Source organism: Schistocerca serialis, chromosome 2 (assembly GCF_023864345.2).
Source record: "Schistocerca serialis cubense isolate TAMUIC-IGC-003099 chromosome 2, iqSchSeri2.2, whole genome shotgun sequence".
Classification (NCBI taxonomy): Eukaryota; Metazoa; Arthropoda; class Insecta; order Orthoptera; family Acrididae; genus Schistocerca; species Schistocerca serialis.
In genome coordinates this window covers 501506078-501528946 of record NC_064639.1, presented here as the reverse complement: position 1 = coordinate 501528946, position 22869 = coordinate 501506078, and positions in this window count along the sequence as shown.

The window sequence follows — 22869 nt, the reverse complement described above, 5'->3', positions numbered from 1 at the left end:
TCACAGTTGATGAGATAAAAACAGAGTCACTGAAGGAGCTGAAATAATAATGAAAATTGAGTTCCAGAAGTGCTTCCAAGATTGGAAAAACTGCTGGCAATTGATGTTGATGAATAAATAAAGATTCTCTAAAAAAAACAAAAATTTCTTTAATTTTTTGATAACATCTCATACTGTGCTCAGCAGCGTATTCCACCATCTGCTCTAGGCCACAGTTGGGTGAAGAGCATTCATTTGAGTGGACATCTGGTTAGTGATCATATCCACGTAGAAGAGTATACAGAAGCTTTAGGAGAGCTGGTATATGATATGATTGATTTCACATGTGGCCTTGCTTCTGGTATTATAGAATATGCCAGTGACAGGATTGGAATAAGACATGCTAGCCAAGTGCACAGAACAGATCTTGCACATGGAGTTTTTGAACTGTTCTCACAACACATTGTTTAGCTCACAATTGTATGGCCTGATTCATCACTTCCTTCTGTTACACACCCACCTGCACCCCTGCTCCCATGCACACTACTACACTCATTGTACCTTCACATCCTCTTCGCAGTCTGCTTCTTCATGTATTATTCTCTCCTTCCTCTCCCAGGCTACAACTCAATGTCATTGTGGACCATATGCAATTGCTCCAGAGCAAGTGCACTGGTGTCACATTCCTATCCTGTGACCTTACTGCCTCTCCCTTTCAGCTGTTAGCTTTCTTTGATCCTTGTCTCCTCTTTCCCTCTCCGCTTCACCTGATGTGTGTGTGTGTGTGTGTGTGTGTGTGTGCGCGTGCGTGTGAGGAGGGTGTGCAGGCACTCTTGTGTATACATGTGTGTTTTCTGTTCTGTAGTAGGTGGCTCTAAACAGCATATGGTCCTCATGCTTAGCGATGTTTGTTTCTTGATACTGAGCTCACTTGCCACTCAGTGCCTCAACTGTATATTGAATTACCTTCAATCTTTTTATTTTATTTCTGTATATAGGTTCTCCTTGGCCATTTACAGGCTGTAATTGACTGCTTACTTATATTCCAGAATTCTTCTATAACATAGAGTGTGTTAAAGGGTAACAACTTTAGTCTGCATTTTACAACTTTTCTGCCATTTGTCAGACATTTTATTTCTATGGTCAGATTATTAAATACTTTTATAACTGTGTCAAGTGCATATCATTCTTCTTTCTAGTGTATCTCTATTACTCTCAAACTACAACGGAGTGTTGACAAGAAAATTTAATCAATTAATACATGTACTGTGAGGCTGTAGTTATTGTATTGTACTGTTTTATGGATCCTCTTCATTACTTTTGTACATAGATACAAACTGATACTGGACAAGTCAGTATTACAAGAAGATGAGATGAGACAACATGGATTAATGTGATGATTGTAATCTGTGTATTGATTACAAATATACAGGAGTTTACATACAAAAAAGCTCCAAGGAAATTGTTACTTACACACAGTTAGACTCCGTCCTTTTAATTCAAACTGTGATTAAACCTCAAGAAAGATAAATGGATAGGTACTTTTAATAAGTAATAGCTTATCTTTCTCACTGCATCATGTGATCATTTATTTATTTTTGAGTTTCATGGATCCTTGATATGAGTGTATCGCTAGGGTGTAGAATGTGTCAGATTATTACAGTAATAAACATATTTAAATTGTCATGAGGCTTACAAACTAAATCGTGTATAAACAGATACGTGAGGTTCAAGTGTTTAAACAACAACACTGATCATAGTAGTAATAATGATTACACAGACAAATTATAGCTCTACACTCTAATACACATTCTGTCATCAACTGACATCCTAATGCTATCAAGTCAGTACTTATAGGAATGCTTAAAATTAAATACATTGTACTAATTGTTACACATTGTCAAAAAATTCCTGTAAAGAATAAAAAGGACTATTCAAAAGATAAAAGTTTCAGCTGTTTTTTGAATTTCTTCTTATCCCCAATAATTGATTTAAGATGAAATGGAAGTTTATTGTTTACTTTTATGCTTGGATAATGTACTCCTTTCTGTACCATGCTGAGATTTTTTTATATCTTCGTGAAAACCATGTTTACTTCTTCTATCATGATAATGATATTCACTGTTTTGTAAATTGTATGATTATTATTCATAAAGCACATTAGTGAAAAAAATGTACTGAGGTGGTACATCACTCAATTTTAGATTCAGTTACTAACTTCTACTCGAGTTCTGAGAGACTATCCATTCTTGAGATTAAATGTAAAAACAAAGGATACTCTATAATCAACTGCCATGCACCCATAAACCAGGACAACAAAAATAACCCGGAGAAAGTTGAAGAATTTTGGGAGATACTTGAAATGGAACTGGATAGATGCTCAAAGAAGAACATAAAAATGTTAGTAGGCAATTTTAACGCACAAATAGGAAGGGAGAAAAAATACCATGGAACAGTAGGCCTCTTCCCAGGTCACAAAAGAACTTCAAAAAATGGAGAAAGGCTTATAGAGGTATGTAGGCATTTCAACTTGAAAATAATGACAACACATTTCAAAAAGCTGAGCCGAAAAACTAAAACATGGAGATCACCAAATCCACTTCTCGGAGAATTCCAAATTGACCATGTGGCTATCTCACTTCATTGTCAAGAAGAAATTCAAAACACTAAAGTGCTGAAAAGCCTTGATGTTGATTCAGACCACTATTTGACTACGATTAAATTCAGACCACTCCCATTTCGAAAAGAGAAGAAAACCTTTTACAAAATTCCAAAATATAACACAGAAACGTTAAAAAATGAAGAAATTAAACAACGGTTTCAAAGAGCATTGCACAAAGATAGCGATGGCATATCCACAATAAATAAGGAAGCGGGATGGGAGGAGATCAAAAACGAAATAGTTGAAATAGCAAAAGAAAATTGTCTCGTGAAAAGAGTAAGAAGACATCCATGGTGGGACAATGAATGTGATGAGAACCTGGAGAAGAGATAGAAATTGTGGCAGAAATGGAACTCCACAAAAGATCCTCAAGATCTTGACAACTTTAAAATCCAGAGAAGAGAAACAGCTAAGCTTTTCCGTAATAAAAAAAGAAGACAATTTCAGGATAACCTAGAACAGATTGAGGAAGACTTTAAAAGAAATAATTCTAGAGATTTCTACAAAACTTTTAGAAAACAGCTAACCAAATACCAATCCCCAAATTTATGTTTTAAAGATGAAGAGAACAAGCTAGGTTTGACAAACAAGACTAATTGTGAAATATTAGCAAAATATTTCGAGAATCTACTAAATTGTGAACCACCCAAAGATAAAATGAGTTTTGAAAACCACCGAAATACTAATACCAAGTCAAAACCTCCAGACGCTGAAGAAATAAAACACATAATACACAGTCTAAAAAACAATAAAGCCCCAGGTGAAGACTCCATAGTACCAGAAATCCTAAAAATAATGGATACCAACCTCCCACAAGTTTTGGAACATATGTTTAAGAAGATCTGGGACGAAGAAAGAATTCCTGAAGACTGGCAGTGTGCCCTGATACACCCACTACACAAAAAGGGGGATAAGATGAATGTTAATAATTATAGAGGGATCTCGCTACTACCAGTAGGATACAAAATTTTGTCAAGGAAATTACTTCAAATCGTGGAGCCAGTTCTGGATAAAAAAATAGGTGAATATCAAGCAGGTTTTAGACAAGGTAGATCCTGTGTTGAACAAATATTTAACCTGAAAACACTAATTCGTTACAGAATCTCAAGAGGCCAGAGATTTGCAATAGTATTTGTAGATTTCAAAAAAGCATACGACTCGGTAGATAGAGAAACATTACTGAAAGTATTGGAAGAATTTGGGGTCGATACGAAAACAATTCAAATTATCAAACAGACGCTAACAAACAGTAAGGCCAAAGTTAAATTTATGGGTGAAATTTCAAGGAAGTTCGAAATTAAAACAGGTGTTAGACAAGGTGATGGTTTATCCCCAATCCTCTTCAACTGCGTACTGGAAAAGATATTGAGCATATGGAAAGAAGAACTCAAAGGCACCAAGAATGACATCAGAATTGGAACAAAAAAAGAAAAAATAGAAGTGGACTGTTTAGCTTTTGCAGACGATCTGGCAATAATTACAGAAAACGAAGAAATAGCTCAGAACTACCTGGAGAAACTACAAGAAGTTTCAGCCAGAGCTGGACTGCAGATTTCATTTGAAAAAACCGTGTATATGTCTAATCATAGAAATAACAAGAAAAATCTTATTACTAAATACGGCAATATTAAGAGAGTAGAAAAATTTAAGTATTTAGGTGAAATAATTCAAATGAATGGTTTAGACAAGAGTGCAAACCAGGCGAGAGCAAGGAAAATGGAATTTGCTTTTCAAAAAACCAAAGACATATATAACAAAAAAAACATTTCGATTCAAGCTAAATTAAGACATTATAAAACTGTCATTAGACCAGAATGCCTGTATGCATCGGAGTGCCTAACTCTTAACAAAAAGGGGGAAATAGAAAACATGGAAAAGAAAGAAAGGAAAATTTTGAGAAAAATATTAGGACCGAGAAAGATTGGAGAAGAGTACAAGCTAAAGAGTAATAAGGAAATATACAAAACTATTGAGAAAGTGAGTGAGGCAATGCGTAAACGCAGACTAACGTTTTATGGTCACCTGTCGAGGATGGATGGAAACAGACTAACAAGAAAAGTGTTTGAACATAGTAACAGGAACGAAAAAACCAACAATAAATGGATACAGATGGTGAAAAAGGATTTGGCCTATTTTAATGTCACCCGTGAGTCAATCAGGGACAGGGAAAAGTTTAGACAAATAGTGAACGAAATTAAGTGTTTTCCAGAAGAAACGAAACTAAAGAATAATAACAGGAAATGGTCGGAAGAGCGGAGGAGGAACCACTCGAAAATGATGAGGAAATATTGGGAAGAGAGAAAAAAAGATCAAAAAGCCGGGCAAGTGAATTGTTGAACGTGGTCCAAAGATGGCCGAAATCGAAAGAAGAAGAAGAAGTACTGAGGTGGTATGTCAAGGATCCCACACTGTTTGAATAAGTTTCTGTAAGAACTTCTAGGGTGCCCTCTAGCCATAATTTTGATGACTCTTTTCTCATGACTGGTTACCAAGAAATATGATGTCATAAGTGAATGTAAATATCCTAGGTATGCAGCTTTGTTTCCTACTCACAACTAGATGAAACTGAGTGACTGGCAAATGCTGCTGAATTCAGTCTTTTACGTAGGTCATTGATGTGAACTGACAAGTTTATACTGTTGTCTATGTGTAATCCCAGGAATCTGGAAGGCTCAACTCCCAATATTTCTTTGTCACCACATTTTATTTAAATATTTTCCTGTTTTTTATTTGTTGTTTGAAACTGAATGAAGTGAGTCTTATTAACATTGAATGACAGACCATCTGAAGTGAAACAATATAGAGCTTCTTTGAATACAGTGGTTGCAATGTTCTCTAGACTGCAGTTGGGTGTTCTGTCAATCATAATGGTTGTGTCATTAGCAAACAGGGTGAAGTGTGCTTTTTGTGTCATACAACATGGCAGATCATTGATAAAGATGAGGAAAAGTGAGGGACCAAGCACTCCACATTTTCCAGAATGAGATTTTCACTCTGCAGCAGAGTGTGCGCTGATATGAAACTTCCCGGCAGATTAAAACTGTGTGCCCGACTGAGACTCGAAGTCAGGACCTTTGCCTTTCGCGGGCAAGTGCTCTACCATCTGAGTTACCGAAGCACGACTCACGCCTGGTCCTCACAGCTTTACTTCTCCCAGTATCTCGTCTCCTACCTTCCAAACTTTACAGAAGCTCTTCTGCTCAGATGGTACAGCACTTGCCCGCGAAAGGCAAAGGTCCCGAGTTCGAGTCTCGGTCGGGCACACAGTTTTAATCTGCCAGGAAGTTTCACTCCACATTTTACTGTACTTCAGTCAGAGCAGGTAGGTTCTAAGGTGCCATTGCAGAACTGTTCAGTCCTACCTTCTGTCATCTAGATATGACTCGAGCCACATCCTTACTTTAACACTTAATCCATAGTGCTCAGCCTTTTTAAGTAAAATTTTGTGATCTACACAGTCAAATGCTTTAGAGAGATCATGGAAGATTCCAACTGGTGACATTTTGTTGTTTAAGGATTCAGGGAGTTGGTTGATGAATGAGAAAGTGGTGTATTTCGTTGAAGTACCCTTTTGGAATCAAAATTTTATTTTTATTAAGATGAGCCATGATTGTTCTGAACATCTCTTTCTCTAGGATTTTAGAGACTTGTTAACAATGAAACTGGCTGCTAGTTGGAAACATCAGGTTTATCACCTTTTCTTTTTTTGAACAGTGGTTTCACAATTGCATATTTGAGTCTGTTAGGGACAGTAACTTGATTTATGGACTCATTAAATAGGTGACAGAGAACTTTAAAAATGAATTTGCAGCATTGCTTCAGTACTTTGGTGGCTATATATTATTCACACCAGTGAAATTTTTATTACCCTATTAGTCTCTTCAGTTGTAATATAGGGTACATGCATCTGAGTAATTTTGTTTTGCACTGCTTTTTGTAGAGGGTCCATAGCTTCAGTCCTAGATTCTTTACAACCAATTTGATCCACTACTGAAAAGAGAGAGAGAGAGAGAGAGAAAGGTAACAGGTTGTTGAAGATACTGGCAACTATATCACCTTAATCCACCATGCCTCCATCATGACACAGTTTGATACTGTCACTTAATTCTTCCTGTCTCCCTTTTGACCACTATCTAAATACTTTTTATTTTATTATTTGAATTGTTAATTTCATATTTAATAAAAATGCTCCTGGATATTTAATGACACTCTTTTGGATGCTACAGTATAATTTGCATGTTGTCCTTAGTGTAAGTTAGTTTAAGTTAGATTAAGTAATAGTGTGTAAGCCTAGGGACCGATGACCTCAGCAGTTTGGTCCCATAGGATCTTACCACAATTTTTTTTATAATTTGCAGTGCTCCCTATCTTGAGGTTTGTTAGAATTTCTGAATGAGACATAAAGCAATCTCTTTGTTTTTCAGGACGTTTTGATTCCCTTAGTGAGGCATTGTTTCTTGCAATCATTCAGATTTGTGTTTTCTGTAATTCTCTTGACAAATACTGCTTCAAAAACGGTAACAAATTCATTCAGGAATATGTTAAATTTATCATTGACATCTTTAGCCTGATATACTGTGTCCAATTCCAACTGCTGCAAATGTCTGCTGAAGGTTTCCAGATTGTCACTATTGATTAGTCTAAAAGCACTATTGGTAAAACCACTCCTGTCAGCTGGGTTTACAAAATGCATTTTGAACAACTGCCCACCGTGTGTGGAAAGGCCGTTTAAGATTTGTGTTATGCATATGTTATTAATTCAGTTATTTTCAACAAAAATATTGTCAATCAGACTCATGCAGTATAGTCACCCTTGTGGGAAAGTTAACAACTGCCCCCAGTTTAATAGAGCTGATTAAATTCTCAAAATCTGTTCTATCATTATTACAGGTAAGGAAATTTACATTAAAAATGACAAGCATGCTTATTTCTTTGTTTTTTGAGAACAAGCAAGTTAAAAGTGATTCTATTTGCTTGACGATTATACTAAGCTTTCCCGAGGGTGCTCTGTGAACAGTAATCCCATAAACAGACAGAGTATTAATGTGGGATTCAATGTAACAAGCCCCAAAATGTTGATCAACATAATAGCTTTTTACATCTACAGACTTGTACACTATATTATTTTTAATATACATTATTACCCCACCTTTATCCATTGTGTTTCTAGTATGATAAGCTGCTAGGTTGAACTTATATAGTTGCACCATTTCAGTCCTTTCTGTCAAATGATGTTCAGAAAAACATAATATACGGACATTGTTTATTACATCAGTGTCATTAATGCAAACAGACAGCTGGTCCAGTTTGTTTCTGAGACCCATTATATTCTGATGAAAAATACAAAGTTTGTCATTTCCTAAACTCTTTTTCTGATGTCACTGTATCATTTTAAATCAAAATTAGAGATTATAGGCAGTGTATCTGTAGATTTTTGACTTAAATTAGTCCTGAAGCTGAGGCTAGGTACCAAAAATTCTGTAGAATTGTATGTTTCCTAGTTCTTACATCATCATCTCTTTTTGCACAGAAGACACAAATATACACAACAACATCATACTCTGCTTATGAATTTACATCAATTAATCTAGTTTAAAAAGTGTATAGTTTTAGCGGTGTGTCTGTGACAATAGTTTACAACTGCAGCTTTTTTGTAAAGATATTTACAATTTATAAAACATCATGATGATAAGAGTCGAGGGGCATGAAAGGGAAGCAGTAGTTGGGAAGGGAGTAAGACAGGGTTGTAGCCTCTCCCCGATGTTGTTCAATCTGTATATTGAGCAAGCAGTAAAGGAAACAAAAGAAAAATTCGGAGTAGGTATTAAAATTCATGGAGAAGAAATAAAAACTTTGAGGTTCGCTGATGACATTGTAATTCTGTCAGAGACAGCAAAGGACTTGGAAGAGCAGTTGAATGGAATGGACAGTGTCTTGAAAGGAGGATATAAGATGAACATCAACAAAAGCAAAACAAGGATAATGGAATGTAGTCTAATTAAGTCGGGTGATGCTGAGGGAATTAGATTAGGAAATGAGGCACTTAAAGTAGTAAAGGAGTTTTGCTATTTGGGGAGCAAAATAACTGATGATGGTCGAAGTAGAGAGGATATAAAATGTAGGCTGGCAATGGCAAGGAAAGCGTTTCTGAAGAAGAGAAATTTGTTAACATCCAGTATTGATTTAAGTGTCAGGAAGTCATTTCTGAAAGTATTCGTATGGAGTGTAGCCATGTATGGAAGTGAAACATGGACGATAAATAGTTTGGACAAGAAGAGAATAGAAGCTTTCGAAATGTGGTGCTACAGAAGAATGCTAAAGATTAGATGGGTAGATCACATAACTAATGAGGAAGTATTGAATAGGATTGGGGAGAAGAGAAGTTTGTGGCACAACTTGACCAGAAGAAGGGATCGGTTGGTAGGACATGTTCTGAGGCATCAAGGGATCACCAATTTAGTATTGGAGGGCAGCGTGGAGGGTAAAAATCGTAGAGGGAGACCAAGAGATGAATACACTAAGCAGATTCAGAAGGATGTAGGTTGCAGTAGGTACTGGGAGATGAAAAAGCTTGCACAGGATAGAGTAGCATGGAGAGCTGCATCAAACCAGTCTCAGGACTGAAGACCACAACAACAACAACAACATGATGAAAATGTGTTGTATGATATTCTAGTTCTTTATGCTGACAAATATTTATTTCTACTGTTAGAACATCTACTGAGGATGTTTTTGTGTACAAATCCTTGAATTTTGCAATCTGGTTTTACTGTTTCACACTTAACACAATTTACACAAATTTGCAACTATCACTATTTATTAAAATAATAATGTATACATTTAGGTTTTAATCTGATAAGTATTTAGCTACTCTACAATAATACTTCTGCAGTAGGTAGGTATGAACAATTGCTTTAAATGCTGAGAAACTTTTGATCATTTTGATGTCACAAGTTAGTTTGTTATACCGCTTTTGCAGCTTAGACAGTCTATTTTGTTTCAGTGTTGTATTCAAATACGGGCACGTGTATCATGGTTTCTTCTTGTGTTATATGAGTGAATACCCTGGTTTCCAACAACAAGTTCGTTACTGTCTTCTAAGGTTTTCCTTATAAAAAGTATTACTTGCAAAATATATAAATGAGGCAATGGAAGGGCTTGAAGATTTTTGAATAAAGGCTTGCTCAAGGTCCTGGGAGCTGCCCTTTCCATGACACACACAATCGTCTTTTGGGCTGTTGAACAACTTCTTCTAGAACTCAGTTTTCCTCAGAAGATTATACCATATCACAGTAGGGATTCTGCTTTGGCAAATTATAAATTTTTTATTGTTTGCTTTGGTGTGCAGCTTGAAAGAATTTTTGTACACTAACAGATGGTGTTCAGTTTATTAGTTATATATTTTGTATATTTGACCCATCTCAGATGCTCCTGGATCCATATTCCAAGAAACTTTGTAGCATTTGGAGAATAATCCTACAGGTAGGGCTAATGGGTATTCTATACTGTGTTTAGATTCATAGTAACTATCTTTTGGATATTTGTTATTAGATTGTTTGCAGAGGACCCATTTGTAATGTCTTAGGTGCATTTTTTATTTCATTCTACACCTCTTTTTCACTCATTCCTTTGACTAACACATTTGCTTCATCAGAAAATATAATATACTTGTGATGTGGGTTGGGTGGTTCCATATCACATACATAGGGCAAAAACAAAACTGGTCATAGACTGGAGAATTGTGGTACACCCTATTTAATACACAAATTTTCTGACTGACAGGTATTCATGTTATTCCCTTCTGGGAGCGTAAATTCAGCTATTTGCTCTCTATTTTGTAGATAAGATTTTAACCATGCATGACCTTGCTCCATAACACACACATTCTAGTTTGCTAAGCAAGATGTTGTGGTTTATGACAGCAAATGCCTTTGAGAGGTGTAGAAAAATTGCAGCAACATGCTCTTTATTTTCAATTGTATTTAAAGCTTTTTCCGGAATGCGAAGATGACAGTGTCAGTAGACTTGGATTTACAAAAACCATGCTGAGAGTCTCAGAAACAGTTATTTTTGTATAAAGTTTATTGATCTCTTACAGTAGACCTTCTCCATTAATTTGGAAAACCCAGGTAGGAGTGATACAGGCCGTAAGTGAATATATCTGCTTTTATCCCTTTCCTGCAGAGGGGATTTACTTTGGCTGTTTTCAATATTTTTGGGAATACATCCTCTGAGAACAAGCAGTTGCAGATGTCGAGAAGAGACTTGACCACAAATGGAGCACATTTCTTTATAATAAAGTCACGTATATTGCATACACCAATGGAGAGTTTTTATTTGAGTTCCTTAATAATGTCTGACATTTCCTCCTCACTGGTCGGGTATAGGAAGAAAGTTTTATTGTTTGTCCTACATCTGAACTGATTCATTCCTGCACATTGTGAGTTTAGCTGTATAAGATTTTCTGCTACCTGTGTGAGGTATGAATTTATTTATTTTTTTAGATTTTTTTGGAGTGTGGAGTCATCAATATGATGGCTTTTGCAAACATCAAGTACAGTTACAAACATACAATACATTTAGATCTCAGCCTTACAGGTAGTAATTATACAGTAAATTGATGCCTGTCAAAATACATTACTTCTTACACATATTAATACAGCCAATTATTTTTTTATGCATTATTTTACAACTCTTAAACTTAACCATTTAAAATTCATTGAGTGAATAGAGACACTTTTCAATTAAGAATTCTTTTAGTTTTGATTTGAACTGCTTTTTATTACTGTTTTTCATAGACTCTGGCAGTTTATTATACCATATCAGTCCATTAGTACATGGGCTCTGGTACGTCATTTTTAATCTTGTTCTTTATTGGTAGTAATTCTCTTTGGACCTGGTATTGTGGTAATGTATATCACTACATTTAGTTATTTCAGTTTTCTGTGAGACAAAAAAGTAATTATTTATAAAGATACAAAGAGTATATGGTGAAGTATTTGTGTGGTCTGAAAACATCATGGCAAGAGTCTTTATAGCCTAGACCACATGTAATCCTTAACCATCTTTTTTTAGCAATAGTACTCTGTTAATGGGAATGTACTACTCAGGAAGAGAAGTAAAAGGAACGATTGAAGTAGGAATGATTGTGACAAAGGGATTGGCTAAATGTGTGGAATATGTAGACTATGAAAATGACCGGGTTATTTGTGTAAGGCTGAAAGGAGCACAAAAATATTTACTGATTGTCCAGGTGTATATGTCAACTTCAGAACATGATGATCAAATTGTAGAGGAAATGTACAATGTAATAGAGAGAATAATGGACAAAGATAAAAAATGCTGCAAAACTGTAACAGGAGACTTGAACGCCATTGTGGGGAAGGGGAAAGAGGGAAACATAGTAGGCAGTCATGGTCTTGGAAAGAGAAATGATAGAGATGAATGGCTAATTGACTTCTGCAGGGAAAGGCAGCTGATAGCAGCAAACACATGGTTCAAGAACCACAAAAGGAGGCTCTACACTTGGAAATCACCAGGGGATAAATACAGAAACCAAATCGATTTTATACTGGTAGAAGAAAGATACAGGAATGGAATCAAGAAGGTGCACACTTTACCAGGTGCAGATATTAATAGTGAGCACAACTTACTTATGGCAGAAATAAAAATAAGAATGAAAAAACTGAAGAAGGTGACCATGGTGAAGAAAAGGGATCTAGAGAAGATAAGATCCAACAAAGAACAAATTACAGAAATGCTATCATGTGTGTTTCTAAACACATTATGAGACAAAGAACCACCTGATAATGTCAACGAGTACTGGAATATGCTGAAAGAAGGAATCATTAAAGCAGGACAGCACAATACAGGATATGAAAAGGGAAAAGGTAAAAAAAAACATGGGTCACACAAGAAATGATTTCCAAGATGGAGGAGAGAAGAAAATTTAAAAACAAGAACACTGAAGTTGCAAGAAAGATATACCAAAGGTCAAATAATGAACTGCGAAGAGAAACAGAGCAGGCTAGGAAAAAATGGCTAAAGAGGAATGTGATGCAATTTAAGAACTGGACAGGAAGGGAAGATACAACTTACTATACAACAGAGTAAAGACTATGACATGGGAACAAAACAGAGCAGGAAGTACTGCTATGGAAATTTTCAGTAAAGATGAAGAGGTAGTGTACAAAGATTGTGACGATGTCCTTCAGAGATGGGAAGGATATCTAAAAGAGCTATATGACACAAATCGCAAACCAGAAACTCTGGAATTTGAATCACACAACAGTGTAAGTGATGATGAGAAAGGACCAACCATCATAATGGAAGAAGTAAAGTCTGCCATAGCTGCAATGAAAAATAGCAACGCGGTAGGTACAGATACGATACCGGGAGAAATATTAAAATGCTCAAACCAAGATGGAATAAGAGAAATATTGAGGTTATGTAATAAAATATATGACAGTGGTGAATGGCCTGAGGACTTTCAGACAACAGTAATGATTCCATTACTGAAAAAACAAGGAACCAAGAAAAGCAGTGAGCACAGGACAATCAGCCTCATTTCGCACGCAGCCAAAGTGATGTTAATAATAATTAATAAAAGAGTTGAAAAAGTAATGGAGGAGAATCTTGGTGAGGAGCAGTTTGGCTTTAGATGGAATACGGGCACCAGAGATCCAATAGGACTCCTACGAATCTTGGGAGAAAGGTTTACTGAAAAAGGAAGAGACCTATATATGTGCTTCATCGATCTAGAAAAGGCATTTGACAATGTAGTTTGGGGCAAGCTGGCGACTATAATGAGGAAAAAGAGAGTGGACTTGAAAACCAGAAGACTTGTAAACTTATTATATCTTAATCAAAAAGCCTCAGTTAAAGCGAGAGGAGAAAGTACAAACTGGATCGGACTAGGAAAAGGAGTAAGACAAGGATACCGTCTATCACCTACTCTTTTCAACCTCTACTTGGAAAATATGATTGACCAATGCTCATTAGATGCCAAAGGAGTAGAAATTGGAAGAAGAAGAAGAGTAGGGTGTTTGAGGTTTGCTGATGACATGGTCCTTCTAGCCACAGGGGAAAAAGAATTACAGGATTTGGTGGACACCATTGAAGCTAACGGAAAAAATTATGGAATCAAAATTAACACAAAGAAAACAAAAGTATTGGCACTAGGAGGAAATAAAGAAATAAAAATTATGCTGAATGGAGAAATACTAGAACAGGTGCAAAATTTTAAGTATCTTGGAAGCAGGATAGACACCGACTGGAAGTGCACCACAGAAATTAAAACAAGGATAGCAATGGCAAAACAGGCATTTTATAAGAAAAGGAGAAATTTCTGCAGCAGTTTGGACTGAGAAATGAGGAAGAGACTCATAAAATGTCTTGAATAGAGTGTTCTTCTATATGGCGCTGAAACATGGACTTTGAGGAAGAAAGACAGGGAAAGGCTGGAGGCTTTTGAGATGTAGACATGGCAGAGGGTGGAAATAATAAGTTGGATGGACAGAGTAAAAAATGAAGAGGTACTGAGAAGAGTGGGAGAGAAAAGACAGTTACTATATGTAATAAAAAGAAGAAAAAGAAATTGGATTGGGCATGTATTAAGAAAGAATGAAGGACTGCTAAAAACAGTTTTAGAAGGTTATGTAGAGGGGAAAAGGAAGCGAGGAAGGAAGAGATTTCAGATACTTCCTTAAGAAGGAAGCAATGGATCGTAGAAAATGGAGAAAACTGATAATGATGAATGTGAATGTCTGTAGCAGAACCCCATATTTCTATACAGTAGCTAAGATGAGGATAGATTGACCTATAATACACAGTTATAAGCATGTGGGTCAGCACCTTTTTGGACAGCTGGCTAAGAAGATACTTGACCCATTGCTGACTTTTTTACATACAGCATTAATGTGGCTAATCCACTGGAGGTTTGAGTCCAGATGGACCCCTAGAAATTTACACTCATTTGCTTCCTCTGCCACTATGCTGCATACCTCATTTACACTACAGTGGTGTGAGCTGCCAGTTGTAAATATTAGCATCTGGGATTTATTTACATTGACCTTTAATCCTTGTGCATGAAAATTTCAGTTCCTGACAATCTTTACAATGAAATAAAATTGAGGTGTAATTTACAATGTGCAAGTCAATTGAGTATATACAATGTCATTAATATATGCCAAAAAGAGGAAAGGTCCAAGAACTGAGCCTTGAGTGACTCCCTGTGTCACTGGTTAACTTATGGATTTAAAGGTTAAGATCCTATTGTCGATTTGATGTATAGGTTTGGTACACAGTTTCTGATTCAACAGATAGGTGAATAGAAGTTTCACTGCCACATCACTGATATTGTACGCCTGCAGTTTTCTTACAAGAAGCCCATGGTTTACTGAGTCAAAAGCTTTGCTCAGGTCAAGGAATATTCCAGCTGTGTGCATAGCCCGTTCCATATTGCTATAAACTTCATGGATGAAACTGGTAACACCAGTGGCCGTACTTAGGTCTTTCCTAAACCCACGCTGTGGTTTGGTAAGCATTTTGTGTCTTGTGATAGGATAACTGTTTCAAATATTTTACTGAAGGTAGGGATTCGTGATATCGGTCTATAATTTTCTGGGCTCTGCCAATACAGTTGAGCTTTCTGAGAGGTTAAGATTTTGGAATTCTGGATGTTCTGCTATTGTTTCCCTTCTTACAATTTTCCACATGGCTTTTACTTTATTTTCAAAACTTTTTAGGTAACTGTCATTTGCTACTATTTTTGTCTGTTTTACGACCCTGCCAAAGATTTTCTTGTAGGATTCGCAATACTTATCAAATTCTTGAGATGTCTTCTATTTGGAAATTTTGTGTAGTAACCTTTTTTTTTTTTTTTTGTTTACAGATATCTGTATTACAGTGGTAATCCTATTACTTTTTACATTTCCTTTTTGTATTTTCTTCTTTTTATAGGGAAAACATAGATCAAAGTAATAAGTAAAGTTGTTAATAAAGCTACAGAACTTGCCATCAATCTTAGGATGTTTAGATATTGTTCCTAGTTTTCTTTGCTCAAGCAGTGGTAAAAGTAATTTGTATTCTCATCACTGTAACACCTGCTGGTGTTTATTATACAGTTTTGTGAGTTAAGTTAATTTTCTAAGTGAAGAGGGAGTTTTTGTGCTAAGTGGTCCCCAAAGCCTGTGTCCAGTGTTTCTGTTAAATAGTTCATTTGCACATTAATGAATATCTGGTCAATTGTCAAGGCCGATGTTTTTGTGACACACGTCAATGTTTTTATGTATCTTGGAAGTTGAAGGTGGAAAGGAGGCTCTGTAAATCTGTTCTTTGTTTTGATTCTTTTGCAAAGTTTGTATTGAAATTAACACTCTTCTGTTTTTGTGCATTAGTTTGTTGAGCACTGATTCTAAGCTTTTTAGAAAGTCATTAATATCACCTATTGGTGCTCTGAACAAACAAATTACTATTATTCTTACATCTAATATTTCAACTCTTGACATCTCTGCATCTTTATCTTTTGTTTCAAAATGTATATTTTTTCTTACAACTATTACCATGTTTGTAATTTTTTCGAACAAAAAAGACCACCTAGCATGTACTCTGGAAAATCCACCATCAGGAAGTTTTTCTCATCAAGCCACTGTTCTGTTAGACATAACAATGATGTATTTTTTAATTCATTTACTAATAGTTCTTGAGTATCATCTACTTTACTTGGTAATGACTACACATTCTGGTGAAATACAACCAAATTTGAATTTGATTTTGAACTTTGAAACTTACTTTTGTATAGTCTTTTGGAACAGAGATGGCACCCATATAACAGTATCTAAATTTTTAATTTTGTTACTTAACATATTACATTCACACATATACCACTTACGTTGTTTACTTCTCATTCCTCCTGCTTCTGATTAAAAAAAAATCACTCAAACTGGGAGGCAGCACTATTTTCCTCTTGCATATAACATTTGACCCTGTTTATTCTACTTTCAATGTCTTCTCTCCTTTTGCTGGTATTGCTGTAGGTGATGCTGAAACTCCATCTTTTGTAATTTCTGTTGATGCTTAGACTGATGTTGATGGCTGCTCAGCTGTTACTGTTGGGACTGAGACAGATGCTCCTTCTGTCACCGTAGCTTCCGTTACTGTTCTAGTTGCTGATATGTTTATTGATGGTGAGCCTGTTTTTTCTGAATCTGTTGGTGTTGATGGCATACCTGTAGCTGAAGTTGTTGGTTCTCTATCTGGAGTCTTCCTTTTCATTGAACTGCTGGATATAAGCATTTCTTCAGTTATCATTCTACATGGTGATGTAACTGGTAACAGTAAGTCTACATTTTCAGATTCTCTTAGTGTAGATAGTGTACCTATAGTTGATGTTGCACATTCATGATCTTGAGCTTTCCACTCTAGCTGTTCTGGTATAGCAGTTCTATGTACTTTTTCTTTCACTGTCACATATTCCAGAATGTTCTTGGCTATCAGTTCTTTACTTTTACAATTTAGATGAAACCAACTGCTTAAACAGGTTCCTTCAAAATATACATATGTACACCTTATGCTTACTTTCTCTCATGTAATGAATGTCTTTTGGTTAAGTGAGGAGCTACCTTAGAATATTGTATTTCAGTGAATGAAAATAATAACTTACTTACTTTTTGTTCCCAAATTTGACAAATGCACTTATAGCAAAAGTAGCTGGACTTAAACTTTTTTTTTTCAGATCTACCACATGGCTACAAACTGTTACTGTAACTGAGTGTGTGGTTCTGTTACACTGTGGTACTCTACCAGTCATTCCAAGTGCAGGTAGTTGGTAGTTTGCTGTGACACCACTGATGTAACTGCCAGTTTCACAGATTTTGGGGATCTGGCAATACTTTCAACACATGTTTTGGGTGAGACCTCCTCAAGTGTGTACTCTTTCCATTTAATGAGAATAAACACATTTTCACCCAGTACCTTTAGACAGTAAGACTGCCCTCCTTTCTCTTTCTGTTGGATAGATGTTAAGGCTGTCCAGTGGTCCACCCAAACCACTGAGGGTCTTTTATTTTCCCTCCTTGTGAAATTAATGGGATTAACTGAAATATTCAACACTGTTTCACTAAATCTCAACCAAACTGTCCCCTTCCAACCTAACCTATATTTCAGGCTACAGCACACATCGCTATGCCACAACAACCTACATTTTAAAAACTGAAATAGATGCAAAAAATTACAGTATCAGTGTTCTGCTCTCTTTCTGTTTGCACAAGTACGAGGCACGTTTTTTATGTAAGTACCGTTTTGAAATTAAAAAAAAAAACGTGTTAAGGTATCTCAATAATTTTATTTTAACATGAAAGCCTGTACCTTAATCTATGCACTGATACCATTACAGTCTGATTCTTCCTTGTTTATGTTGTGTACTGAGTGTTTAAGATGCGTCCGATAATAGTGAGTACGGACTGTTATAAGATTTCTTAGTGCTAAAGGCCTAAAGGCGATCGATATTCATCGTGAGATCTGTGCAGTTTATGGAGAAAACATTATGAGAGATGGAATGGTAAGAAAGTGGGTGAGAGCATTTAAAATGGCCGCACAAATGTGCATGATGAACAATGGAGTGGGCGTCCTTCGGTCGTTAATGAAAGTTTGGTGTAGGAAGTGGACAATAAGGTGAGAGAAAACAGATGCTTTACGATTTCCTCTTTGCGGGATGACTTTCCTATTGTTTCTCGTAGTGTTTTGTATGGCATCGTGACTGAGCACTTGAATTACCAAAAATTTTATGCACATTGGGTACCGAAAATGTTGACAGATGTGCACAAAACCAAACGTTTAGACAATGCATTGACATTCCTTGAGCAGTACCACAACAACGGTGCTGATTTCTTAAGCCAAAATGTTACAGCCGATGAAAGATGATTGGCCTACATCACACCAGAATCAAAGCAACAGTCCATGGAAGTTGAGCAAGGGCAGTGTTTTGCTGCAAGACAATGCCCTTCTGCATGTGGTGAATCAGACCAAAGATCTCTTCACATCTTTTTGATGGGAAACTCTATATCATCCTCCCTACAGCCTCAATCTTGTGACCAGTGACTACCATCTGTTCCTGCACTTGAAGAAACACCTGGGCGGTGAGCGTCTTCAAGACAATGACGAAGTCAAAACAGTGGTGATGCAGTGGTTAATGAGTCAGGCGGCAGACTTCTATGAGGAGGGTATTCAAAAACTGGTACAACATTATGACAAGTGCCTCAATATAGACGGAAATTACCTAGAAAAGTACAGGCTCTCATGCAAAAATAAAATTATTGAGATATCTTAGCACGTCTTCTTTTAATTTCAAAATGGTACTTACTTAAAAAACACACCTCGTATGATGTCACAAGCCCAATCATCATCACGTGGTGGGCTGAAGCCAACATATGGTATCAGTGGGTTCAGTTGCCACAGTTAATGGATGCTATTTATTTCCCAAGAGCAGCTAGGAGAAGAAAGGCTGGCTCTGACAGAGTCCTGCATATCTACAGAAGCTGGATTCAGTTGAGATGTTTGAGGTGCCGCACACGTTCCTTGCTTGCAACTGATTTGCCTCTCAGCAGACAAATTCTTTTGGCACATTGCATATTTTGGGGTTGAGGGATTTCATAGGGGTTTACACTGTCCCACAGTCCCAGCTCTTAAGCCACCTAAATACCACACAGTTGTAATATGTCCAAGTGTTATGGTAATAGAAGACTGGTGTCATGTACTAATCTCTCTAAAACTGGAATACAGTGAAAACTGTCCAAATTCTCTGAAGTGAATGACTGAATGAGGTGATTGAATGTGTGAGATGAAAATTTGTCTTATTCTTCTACAGACCAAAACTTTCAAATCCTCCTCTTCAAAACTGCCCAAACAGACTTTAAACTGGTGTAATTGTAGTGGTGTTTTTAGCTAATTGGGAATGTTCAATGCAAACTATTCTTTATCAGTTTTGGCCATATATATTGTGTCTTTTCTGCTGTGAACAACATCAAAAAATGTCAAATATTCCACATTGCTACAGTTCACTTTTCTGTAGGCCTGTGGGAAGAGACATTGCAATTTCATTGTCTTTGCTGATATTTCTTCATGCATTTTTGGCACTATTATTCTTAAAATTGTTTATTTTGATCTCATTATGTAATCCAAAAATACTTCATGTTTATGTCTTTATACAAGCTGATTTGTGAGACTTACTAATTGTGTTCAAATGGCTTTTTCCAGGCTGTTTGTACAATACAGTGCCACCTTCTGAGGGGTCATTCCATGTTAAAGAGACTTTGTGACAAAAAAAATTAAAATGACAATATTACAAATATAACTTTAAAAATGCCAAGTTAAAAGTACATTTGTTCATTGCAAAATAATCATGAATATGAAAAAAATAAATTTCTACCTTCACTAAGTGTTTAAAGTGCACTGTTCTATGGCACCAAAGAGAGGTATGTTTTATGCTATTTCCAGATGAATATTAGTTGTGTTATCCATAGCTGATTGTTCTATTGTTGCAAAGAATATTGAAGTCAACATTGTTATAGCTCATAATAATTCATTTTGCTGAGGTAAGCTAATTGCATTTCTTTATTTTGTTAGTTTTATAATATATATGCAGCTTGTAACACCCGTAACAAAAAAGATACAAAAGTTTAATTTGTAATCTAGTAAATTTGTTCTGTACAATACCTTTCTGTAAAAGTGAGGTTATACCCATGTTTTACAATATCATACCATTACATGGCATTTTGAAATCTTATTTAACACTCTTAGAGCTGTTACGGGTGTTACTAATTTTTGTTTCGGGTGTTACTTAACACATGCGTAACACCCGTAACTTGAATTGGATGGTTTAATGCCACCTCAATCTTTAGTAGGCCTAGGCCCTACATTTAAATTATAACCAAATGGTATTATTATTAATGAATAAAGTTTCTTAACTATGTTAATGACATATGAAAACAGTTTTGCCAGCCGGTGTGGCTGTGCGGTTCTAGGCGCTTCAGTCTGGAACTGCGTGACCGCTACGGTCGCAGGTTCGAATCCTGCCTCTGGCATGGATGTGTGTGATGTCCTTAGGTTAGTTAGGTTTAAGTAGTTCTAAGTTCTAGGGGACTGATGACCACAGATGTTAAGTCCCATGGTGCTCAGAGTCATTTTTGAAAACAGTTTTAAGCATGAAAACTAAAATTTTTATTCCACTGCATACATTTGTTTAAGCACTACACCTACATTATAAAAGTTAATTAGGGCATTAACCTGACTCAACTGACATCCTCCTAAAACGTTAATTAAGCCCAAAATTAGATTACATATAGTTTATGTTTTCCATTCTAACTTTTCCAAGAACAACAATATTGCTAACCTCAGTTTTAAATTTTATATAGGCCCAGTAAACAGCTCATTGAGGCAGATTCTAGTCATTCATAAGAGCCTATGCTTAACAATGTCTTTTACTTTTATCTCTCTGGACAGCGTTATGTTTATACATATATATGCCTACATTATCATGATTTCTGTCTTCGGAGACCGTGGCACCAGTACCAGCAAGGGAAAGAGTGAAGAAGTACCAAGAAAAGATTAAAGATAACCATGAAAACAGAGAAGCTTACTTGAAGAAAGAACAAGACGAATTAAGAAGATTGCAGGTTAAAAAAAAAAATTGAAAAATAATCAACATCTTAGAGATAAGAATCGAAGAAAAATAAGAGAGAGAGAGAAGAAAAAACTAGAACTCGCAAGATCAAAAGTTCCAAATGAATCTTCTCCTATTGGGACTTACAAGTGTAAACAGACATTTGGTAAAGCTGTGAAGAAAGTGTTGAAGGTACTTCGAAAAAGCCCCAGTAAAAAATCTGGTGTTATTAAAAAGATAGTTTCCGATATAATTGGCTCTGAAACTTTGGATTGACAGTTGAATCGAATTTTTTTGCCAGTTCACATGGTAAAGGAGCCATGGATGGCATAGGAGGTGCACTGAAGAGGAGTGTGTGGACAGCTGTTAGATCTAGGAAAGTTATTATTAACAACGCAATTGACTTTTATGACTACACTCTGAAGAATTTTCCTAAAATTAAGGTACTATGGGTTGATAAGATAACAGTGGAGCATAACAGTCCTATTTTGGATGAAAGGTGGAAAAATTTACAAGCAATTCCTCAAATCCAGGGCTGCCATCACTTTCGGGCTTATAACACAACTGATTTGCTGGTTTCAAAAACAGCAGAGTCATTAATGAATGACAAGGATGTCAGTATTTATTACTGAGGATGCCAAAGTTAAAACATTACATGCAAAAAGATGCATAAACTTCTATGAAATGTGCAGTTCTAATGATTCTAATCAGGAGACTGTTTCACCATCTGAATCGCAAGACAATATTGGAAGTGCTCGTCAGTTAAGCCTAACTAATAAAATTGAAAAGTCTGATTTAAAATTTGGGTTATTTGTCTTGGTTGACATTCCAAGTGACAAAAAGAAGCCAACCCTATCCAAAATTCAACACCGTTACTTGGGAATCTGCCAGAGTGAGGTTGATGAAGAGGAGGATGTGAAAATAATGTTTCTGAAGTCAGTAGGAAAAAGTAAAACACTTTTTAAACTAGATGAAACTGATGTTTGTTTTGTGAAATTCAGTCAAGTACTATCTAAGGCAACAGCACCAGAAATCAAACAAGGTAACCGTTTGTACTATGAGTTCAATTTTGAATTGGATGTTGCTGGAAAAGTTTTTTAAATGAAGTTTTTAAACCTATCAATAATAAGAAAACATTTTTGTCATAAATTTATTAGGCCTACAAAACGAGGTAAATGTTAAGTAAGTAACGATATCTTGGCCTAGTTGTACTATAAAATTGTAACAAAATTTTTTGTGTAATAAATAGCTTTATCCTTCAAATATGTTCTCTTAAGTACATACTTTTATTCCAAATAAACTACAATACTTCTTTTCTTTTTATGCAATTGTAAGAGGTAGATTTATTCCTTCAAGAATCAAATCTGATGCATCTATGTAACACCCGTAACATTTAATGTAACGCCCGTAACAGCAAAAAAAATATATATACGGAGTTATGATGTCCAAAAAAATAAAAATTTATATTTCAAAATAAAATTTGGGGCAATACCTCTTGACAGTTGTTTTACAAGAATAAAAGCTTCATCAAGTTTGCAGAAATTAGAGAATTCCCTAACTCATAACAGGG